Consider the following 8,963-nt stretch of genomic DNA (forward strand, 5'->3'; position numbering starts at 1 on the left):
TCGTAGGCTTGCTGGACAGTGATGGGTTGGATGAGATTTATCATGTAATCGAGTTAGTTTTGTTAGGGTTTGATCCCTAGTATCCACTATGTTTTGAGATTGATGTTGCTATGACTTTGCTATGCTTAATGCTTGTCACTAGGGCCCGAGTGCCATGATTTCAGATCTGAACCTATTATGTTTTCATGAATATATGTGAGTTCTTGATCCTATCTTGCAAGTCTATAGTCACCTACTATGTGTTATGATCCGGCAACCCCGAAGTGACAATAATCGGGACCACTCCCAGTAATGACCATAGTTTGAGGAGTTCATGTATTCACTATGTGCTAATGCTTTGTTCCGGTTCTCTATTAAAAGGAGGCCTTAATATCCCTTAGTTTCCAATAGGACCCCGCTGCCACGGGAGGGTAGCACAAAAGATGTCATGCAAGTTCTTTTCCATAAGCACGTATGACTATATACGGAATACATGCCTACATTACATTGATGAATTGGAGCTAGTTCTGTGTCACCCTATGTTATGACTGTTACATGATGAACCACATCCGGCATAATTATCCATCACTGATCTGGTGCCTACGAGTTCTCCATATATTGGTTCTCGCTTATTTACTTTCCCGTTGCTACTATTACAATCACTACAAAATACCAAAAACATTACTTTTGCTGTCTTTACTTTTGTTGCTGCTACCACCACTATCATATTACTGTGCTACTAAACACTTGCTGCAGATACTAAGTTTCCAGGTGTGGTTGAATTGACAACTCAGCTGCTAATACTTGAGAATATTCTTTGGCTCCCCTTGTGTCGAATCAATAAATTTGGGTTGAATACTCTACCCTTGAAAGCTGTTGCAATCCCCTATACTTGTGGGTTATCATGGTGTTCCAGGTGGCGTGAGTTGTGAAACTATTCCACATTGTTTCAAATGAATACCAAACTCATAACTCAAATATTCACCTCCACGATCAGATCATATAAACTTTATTTTCTTGTTATGACGATTTTCCACTTCACTCTGAAATTCTTTGAACTATTCAAATTTTTCAGACTTTATGTTTCATTAAGTAGATATACCCATATCTGCTCAAATCATCTGTGCATGTCAGAAAACAATGATACCCGCCGTGAGCCTCAACACTCATCAGACCGCATACATCGGTATGTATTATTTCCAATAAGTCAGTGGCTCGCTCCATTGTTCCGGAGAATAGAGTCTTAGTCATATTTCCCATGAGGCATGGTTCGCAAGCATCAAATGATTCATAATCAAGTGATTTCAAAAGTCCATACGCATGGAGTTTCTTCATGCGCTTTACACCAATATGACCTAAACGGCAGTGCCACTAGTATGTTGCACTACCATTATTAACTTTGCATCTTTTGGCATCAATATCATGAATATGTGTATCACTACGATCGAGATTTAATAAACCATTCACGTTGGGTGTACGACCACAGAAGGTTTTATTCATGTAAACAGAATAACAATTATTCTTTGACTTAAGTGAATAACTGTATTGCAATAAACATGATCCAATCATATTATGCTCAACGCAAACACCAAATAACATTTATTTTAGGTTCAACACTAATCCCGAAGGTAAAGGGAGTGTGCGATGGTGATCTTATCAACCTTTGGAATCATTTCCAACACACATCGTCACCTCGTCCTCAACTAGTCTTTGTTCATTTTGTAACTCCTGTTTCGAGTTACTAATCATAGCAACTGAACGAGTATCAAATACCCAGGGGCTACTATGAAGACTAGTAAAGTACACATCAAAAAATGTATATCATATATACTTTTGTTCACTTTTCCATCCTTCTTATCCGCCAAGTATTTGGGGCAGTTCTGCTTCCAGTGACCATTTCCTTTGCAGTAGAAACACTCAGTTTCAGGTTTGGGTCTAGCTTTGGAATTCTTCATGGGAGCGACAACTTGCTTGTCATTCTTCTTGAAGTTCCCTTTCTTTTCCTTTGCCCTTTTCTTGAAACTATTTGTTTTGTTAACCATCAACAATTGATGCTCTTTCTTGATTTCTACCTTCGTTGATTTCAGCATCACGAAGAGCTCGGGGATTATTTTCGTCATCCATTGCATATTATAGTTCATCACAAAGTTCGAGTAACTTGGTGATAGTGACTAGAGAATTTTGTCAATCACTATCTTATCCGGAAGATTAACTCCCACTTGATTCAAGCGATTGTAGTACTCAGACATTCTAAGCACGTTCTCACTAGTTGAGCTATTCTCCTCCATTTTGTAGGCTAAGTACTTTGTCCGAGGTCTCATACCTCTCAGCTCGGGCATGAGTCTGAAATACCAACTCCAGCTCTTGGAACATCTCAATGCTCTGTGGCATTCAAAACATTTTTGAAGTCTCGGTTCTAAGCCGTAAAGCATGGTGCACTAAACTATCAAGTAGTCATCATACCTTGCTTTGTTAAACGTTCATAACGTCTGCATCTGCTCCTGCAATAGGTCTGTCACCTAGCGGTGCATCCAGGACATAATTCTTCTGTGCACTAATGAGGATAATCCTCACATCACGGACCAAGTCCGCATCATTCCTACTATCATCTTTCAACTTATTTTTCTCTAGGAACTGTCGGGACCCCGATTCCAAGTCACATCGATCTAGCCGGTAACACCTCATATCACTTTGCGGCCTCACACACGGTATCCCCACGGGTGTCGCATTACCCTGGCCCGGGACCGTTTGCGCCTTTTGGCTCACGTATATGATTGTGTCGCTAGCATCCATGTGACAGAGAACCCGGGCCGACATGGCTAGTCGTGAACCCAAAGCGGCACTAACCTATGGGGACAGGCATACATGATTCACATCGAGCATGTCGGTCAGCAGCGTGTGAATCCGGGCTGTAGCACTGGGCTAACAGGACTCCGGGGAACCCGGGCTGTAGCAGGCTAGGTAGGACTCCGGATGTCACCGCGTGACATTTCCCCGAAGGGACAGACACAGGAATGAAGTGAAACACATGCCGGCCAGTCAAGTGTTCTGAGCAGTAGTGCTGGGCTAGCAGGACTCCGATGAACTGGGCTGTAGTGGAATACTATGGCTCAAGGAAGGACTAGACTACATTTCCCCATAAGAGAGGCTGCCAAGGATAAATAACTAGATTGTCGGATCCCACACATAGCAATACACGTCACACGTATGCATAACATGCAAGTATGTGCTGTACAACATGGCATCACAACATAACACAAACTCATATAGATAAAGGCTCAGAAGAGCCACATAGCATTAATTAATACAAACAGGGGTCACATGACCCATCATTCAGAGCATACAAGCAACGGAAGCATTACATGTCTGAGTACAGACAACTACAAAAGAAAAAGGCTGAGAAGCCTGACTATCTACAAGTCCCTCCCAAGGGTACAAGATCGTAGCTGAGGTAACAAGCTACTCGTCAAAGTCCAAGAGGTACTACTAGTGAGACAGATGTCTCACCTGCAAAACATAAATAAAGCAAACGTGAGTACAAAGGTACTCAGCAAGACTTACATCAGATCCTATCATACATGCATTTGCATCAAGAAGGTAATGTGGGGTTTAGTTGCAGCAAGCCAGCTTTGACTCAGTGGCTACCCTGTTCTACGATAACGAGAAACTTCTTTGAGGTGAGGCAGCGCACATGAGTCCACTAATCACCACATCAATACACTACTATGGATTCATCCTCATCTCCTTATGAGAAGGCCATCCATAGCACTCACACTTGTCTGGAGCATTTTAGAGTATCCACTTTAAGTTGTCTATGTACCACGTAAGCATCCAAGAAGTCCATAACCGAGGACACGGCTATTCGAATAGATCACGATAACCCTGCAGGGGTGTACTTCTTCACACACGCACTCACCGCTTATCACCATATACACGTCATGTATCTCGGCAACCTTCAAGCGGAAGCCTGGCGAGGGTGTGACTAACCACTCAATACTCCAGTCCAGGTTTATCGCCTATTCGGGTTCCATCCGCAAGGAGATCCGGCCGGGGTTTCGCTCATGGCCCCAAACGATGTGTACAGGGTTCCCGAGCCCACCATCCGGGTGCCACTCGGTACACCGGGCCACGGTGCCTAGTCTGTCCCAAGTCCACCCTGTCGGGTGCCACTTGGTAGAAAAATAGCACTACCTACAAACACCAGAAACTATTTGCAACTCCTGGACAGAGATCAAGTTGGTTAATAAGTCGAGAGGGGCACTTAAGCATTCCAATGTGTGGTAGTAGCTAGTCATTGGACGACATACACGGAACTCAGTGCTTAAGGATGGTTCCAGTGAGACAACCCACCATGTACTCCTACATGGCTTCTCACCGCTACCTTTACCAAATCGTGTTCACACACTTAACTCTCAACATCAGAACATAGCATTGCATTCCAATTCATTCCCAATGAATCAGACCTGACACAACTCTAAGCAATAGCAGGCATGGCATGGTAGGAACACAACATGGCTCAATCAACTCCTACACATGCTAGTGGGTTTTAACTATTTACTGTGGCAATGACAGGTCATGCAGAGGAATGGGTTCAACTACCGCAGCATAAAGTAGCAGTTGAATCGTTGTTGTCCTAATGCAATAAATGAGAGCAGGAGCGAGAGAGTAGGATTGTATCGGAATGGACAAGGGGGGTTGCTTGCCTGGTAGATCAACAGGGGGGCACTGCTCCTCAGACAGGTACTCTCGAACACTCTCCGGAGCAGGACCTATCGAGAAGGAACGGTGTCGGCAATCAATACACAAGCATATACAATAATATGATGCATGAACATGGCATGAGTATGTGATGTTGTTTGAGTTAATGCATCTAGCATTTATTTGGTTGAAGTCCATTTGAACCAAGGGTTCAAATGCAACTCCAAATTAAGCTCTTAAATATGTCATTTATATGTTTTCATATATACAGCATGTATAGGTTGGTTTGTCATGCATGAAAATGGTACAGATGGATAGATTGAATTTTTTTGATAATTTTTCATATATAAATTATATCAATCTGAGCTACGGTTGAATTTATATGAATTTTTGAAGTTTTGGCTAATTTCTGGAATTTCCTGCTTTAGAATAATTCCAGAAATCATTTATTGCATCAGCTTGAGGTCAGCACTGCGTCAGCAGTCAACCCGGGTCAAACCTGACGTGTGGGGCCACACGTCAGTGTCATAGTTAGTTTAACAGAGGGGTTATTTCTAATCTAATTTAGATTAGTGGCGCTGGGGCCCAGTGTCAGTGTCTCTAGGGGGTAGTTAGTGCCTAACTAAGATGCCACGTCAGCCCGCCGGAGTTCTGGCCGGCGGCGACCAATAGCGCGGCGGGACTCGTCGGACTTGCGCTACGAGCGGCGTCTAGACGCCCGAAGACCACCGGGGCGTAGCCCGTCGTCGTCCGCATCCAGGGGAGCTGGTGGGAGGCTGCGGGGGCGCCGGAGCTTGCCGGAGCGAGGCTCGAGGCGGCGGTCCGAGTTCGGCTCCGGGCGAAAACGGGCTGTGGGGCACGGGGAGGCCACCCAAGGGGCTCCGCGGCACCCTCGTGGCACCAGGAGCACGATGGGGTGCTTGGTTTGGGCGGAGGTGGGCCAAGACGATGACGGCGACATGGACGGTGGCGAGGCGCTACGGCCATGGCGGGGGAATGATGCTACGGCGCACGAGCGACTAAGCGGAGAGGGGGGAACGGTGGCGGGGCTCACCGCGGATCCGATGGAGGCGTCGGAGAGCTCGGGGGAGGTCCAACGGCGACAAATTTGACGGCGGCGATCTGCGGCACCGACGAGGAAGACGACGTCGAGGGCAGCTCTGCAGGGCGTCCCAGCTTGCGTGAGTCGTCGGAGAGGTCGAGGAGGACAGCGCGGAGCTAACGGGCTTGTCGGAGAGGCGAGGCAGTGACGGTGGCCGCGGCAACGGCGAACGACGGCGACAAACGCGCTCGGTCGCTGGGAGAGAGCGAGGGAGAGGAGGGGAGACCACGGGAGAGCGAGAGAGAGGTGCGGGGCGGCGCGTGGCGTCGCGCGGGGCATCCAGGCGACGGGGGGGGACAGGCAGGCAGGAGGCGTGGCGCCCATGCGCCCGGGCGACGAGCGCGTGCCTCTCGTCCTCCTGGCGCCAGGAGGACGACGACTGGCGCTGCCAGTCGGCTGGGCCGGCCTGTTGGGCCACTGGGCCAGGCCAGGCTGCACAGGTAAGTTTTTTTTTCCATTTTTGTTTTCTTTTCTATTTTCTGACATTTGTTTCTGATTTAGTAAAATACTAAATCGTTTTATTTAATTCTGTCAAATTTTGCAGGGACCTAAGGGATTAATCCAAAGCCCCTCACCAAAATTCAGAATTTTTGGAAATATATTATATATATAGCAAATATATATCCAAAGCAAATAATTACTGGATTAATTCCAAATGCCCAAAATAAATACTTAGGAGATCTTAAAAATATTGGTTTGATTTTTATCTGTGTCCAATATTTTTAGAGAGCAACATGAGCATTTTCTTGGACCCTTTTGGAGCAATTTTTTTACTTGGGTCATTTCCAGAGATGATTCTGAGGGTTTCACAAATCCTCATTTCAAATTTAAATGAAATTTAAACATGATGCAAACATGAAGGCTAGCCTAGGTCATACCAGAACTAGGGATGTGACAACTCGCCCCCACTCGAAAGAATCTCGTCCCGAGATTCAGGGGTTGGCGGAAAGAAAGCGGGGTACTCAAGTCGAAGACGATCTTCACGCTCCCAGGTAGCTTCTCTCTCTCGGAATGATGAGACCACTGAACCTTGAGAAACTTGATGTTATGACATCGAGTGACATGCTCTGCTTGATCCAGAATGCGGGCGGGGTACTCTCGATAAGTGAGGTTATCTTGGAGATCAAGCGTTTTGTGGTCCACTCCGCGGATGGGATCCGAGAAGCAACGCCTAAGTTGAGAGACGTGGAAGACATCATGAACTCGAGAAAGATGTGGGGGTAATTCCAACTGGTAGGCAACCTCTCCTCATTTAGCGAGAATGAGAAAGGGACCAATATAACGAGGAGCCAACTTGCCCTTGATACCGAAACGATGGGTACCCTTCAAAGGAGTAACCCGAAGGTAAGCCTTGTCGCCAGCTTCATAAGCCACTTCCTTATGACTACGGTCATACTTGCTCTTTTGACGAGATTGGGCTGTTTTCAAATTCTCACGAATGATGCGAACTTGGTCTTCTGCCTCCTAGATCATATCCGGTCCAAAGAATTGTCTTTCACCGGTTTCTGACCAGTTCAAAGGTGTTCGACATCTTCGTCCATACAGAACCTCAAAAGGAGCTTTCTTGAGGCTGGATTGGCAGCTATTGTTATAAGAAAAATCGGCGAAGGGAAGACACTTCTCCCAATCCATACCGAATGAGATAACACAAGCTCTAAGCATGTCTTCGAGAATTTGGTTGACCCTTTCCACCTGACCACTTGATTGAGGGTGGAAAGCGGTACTGAAGGAAAGATGGGTGCCCATGGCAGTTTGGAAACTCTCCCAGAAATGAGAAGTGAAAAGACTACCACGGTCTGAATTGATCTCTTGTGGAACACCATGAAGTGACACTATTCAAGAAATATATAAGTCAGCGAGCTGACTAGCAGTGATACTCTCTCGAACAGGTAGGAAGTGAGCCACTTTGGAAAGACGATCAATGACTACGAAGATAGCATTATTCCCTTTCTTGGTCCTGGGAAAGCCGGTGATGAAGTCCATACCAACTTTATCCCATTTCCACTTAGGAATAACTAAAGGCTGAAGGGTGCCAGCAGGTCTTTGATGTTCTGCCTTAACGCGACGACAAACGTCACAGTTAGCAATGAACTCAGCGATTTCTCTCTTCATCCTAGTTCACTAGAACCTCTGGCGTAGGTCCTGATACATCTTAGTACTACCGGGATGTAAGAATCAGTTGTCGCAGATGTTGATTCTTGGTAACCACCAAGCGATTCTCAAAGAAAACAACACCTCGATCATCCATAGAGAAACATCCACCAACTCCCTTCTTAATGTTTCTCTTGATGCGGATAACACCCCTATCAAACTTCTGGTCAGAAATGATCTGATCCTCAAGGGTAGGTTTCGCCACCAAGGTAGAAAGGAATCCGTGAGGAGCAAGGTGAAGGTTGAGCTTACATAACTCCTTATGGAGAAGTGGTTGGCCCTGTTGCAACATGAGATTGTTGCAATAGGACTTACGACTTAGCGCATCAGCCATGACATTGCCCTTGCCTGGGGTGTAGGTAATCCCTAAGTCGTAATCTGAGATCAACTCCAACCAACGTCTTTGCCTAAGGTTTAAATCAGCTTGGGTGAAGATATACTTGAGACTCTGATGATCGGTGTAAATCTCGCAACGTTTACCAAGAAGGTAATGTCGCCAGGTCTTAAGTGCATAGACTACGGCTGCAAGCTCTAGATCATGTGTAGGATAATTCTCCTCATGTGGATGCAACTGTCGAGATGCATAGGCAATCACATGGAGATCTTGCATAAGAATGCAACCTAGTCCCTGTCGTGAGGCGTCGCAGTAGATAACAAAGTCTTTAGTGAAATCCGGTGGCACAAGTATGGGAGCAGAAGTCAGGCGTCTTTTCAGTTCCTGAAAACTGTGCTCACACTGTGGGGACCACTCAAACTTTTTATCTTTCTTGAGAAGTTCCGTGAGAGGTTTGGCCACTTTGGAGAAGTTTTCAACAAAGCATCGACAATAACTGGCTAGGCCAAGGAAACTCCTAACTTGCTTAACCGTTTCAGGCGGAGTCCAATCAAGAACGGCCCGAACTCTCTCGGGATTGACAGCAATGCCCTTACGAGATATCACGTGGCCCAGGTAGGTCACTTCTAGCAACCAAAATTCGCACTTGGAGAACTTGGCATAAAGGCGGTGCTCTCTGAGTTTCTCTAACACAAGTCT

This window comes from Triticum urartu, chromosome 2A (genome assembly GCF_056163025.1).
Source record: "Triticum urartu cultivar PI428250 chromosome 2A, HENAU_Tu73, whole genome shotgun sequence".
Taxonomy (NCBI): domain Eukaryota; kingdom Viridiplantae; phylum Streptophyta; class Magnoliopsida; order Poales; family Poaceae; genus Triticum; species Triticum urartu.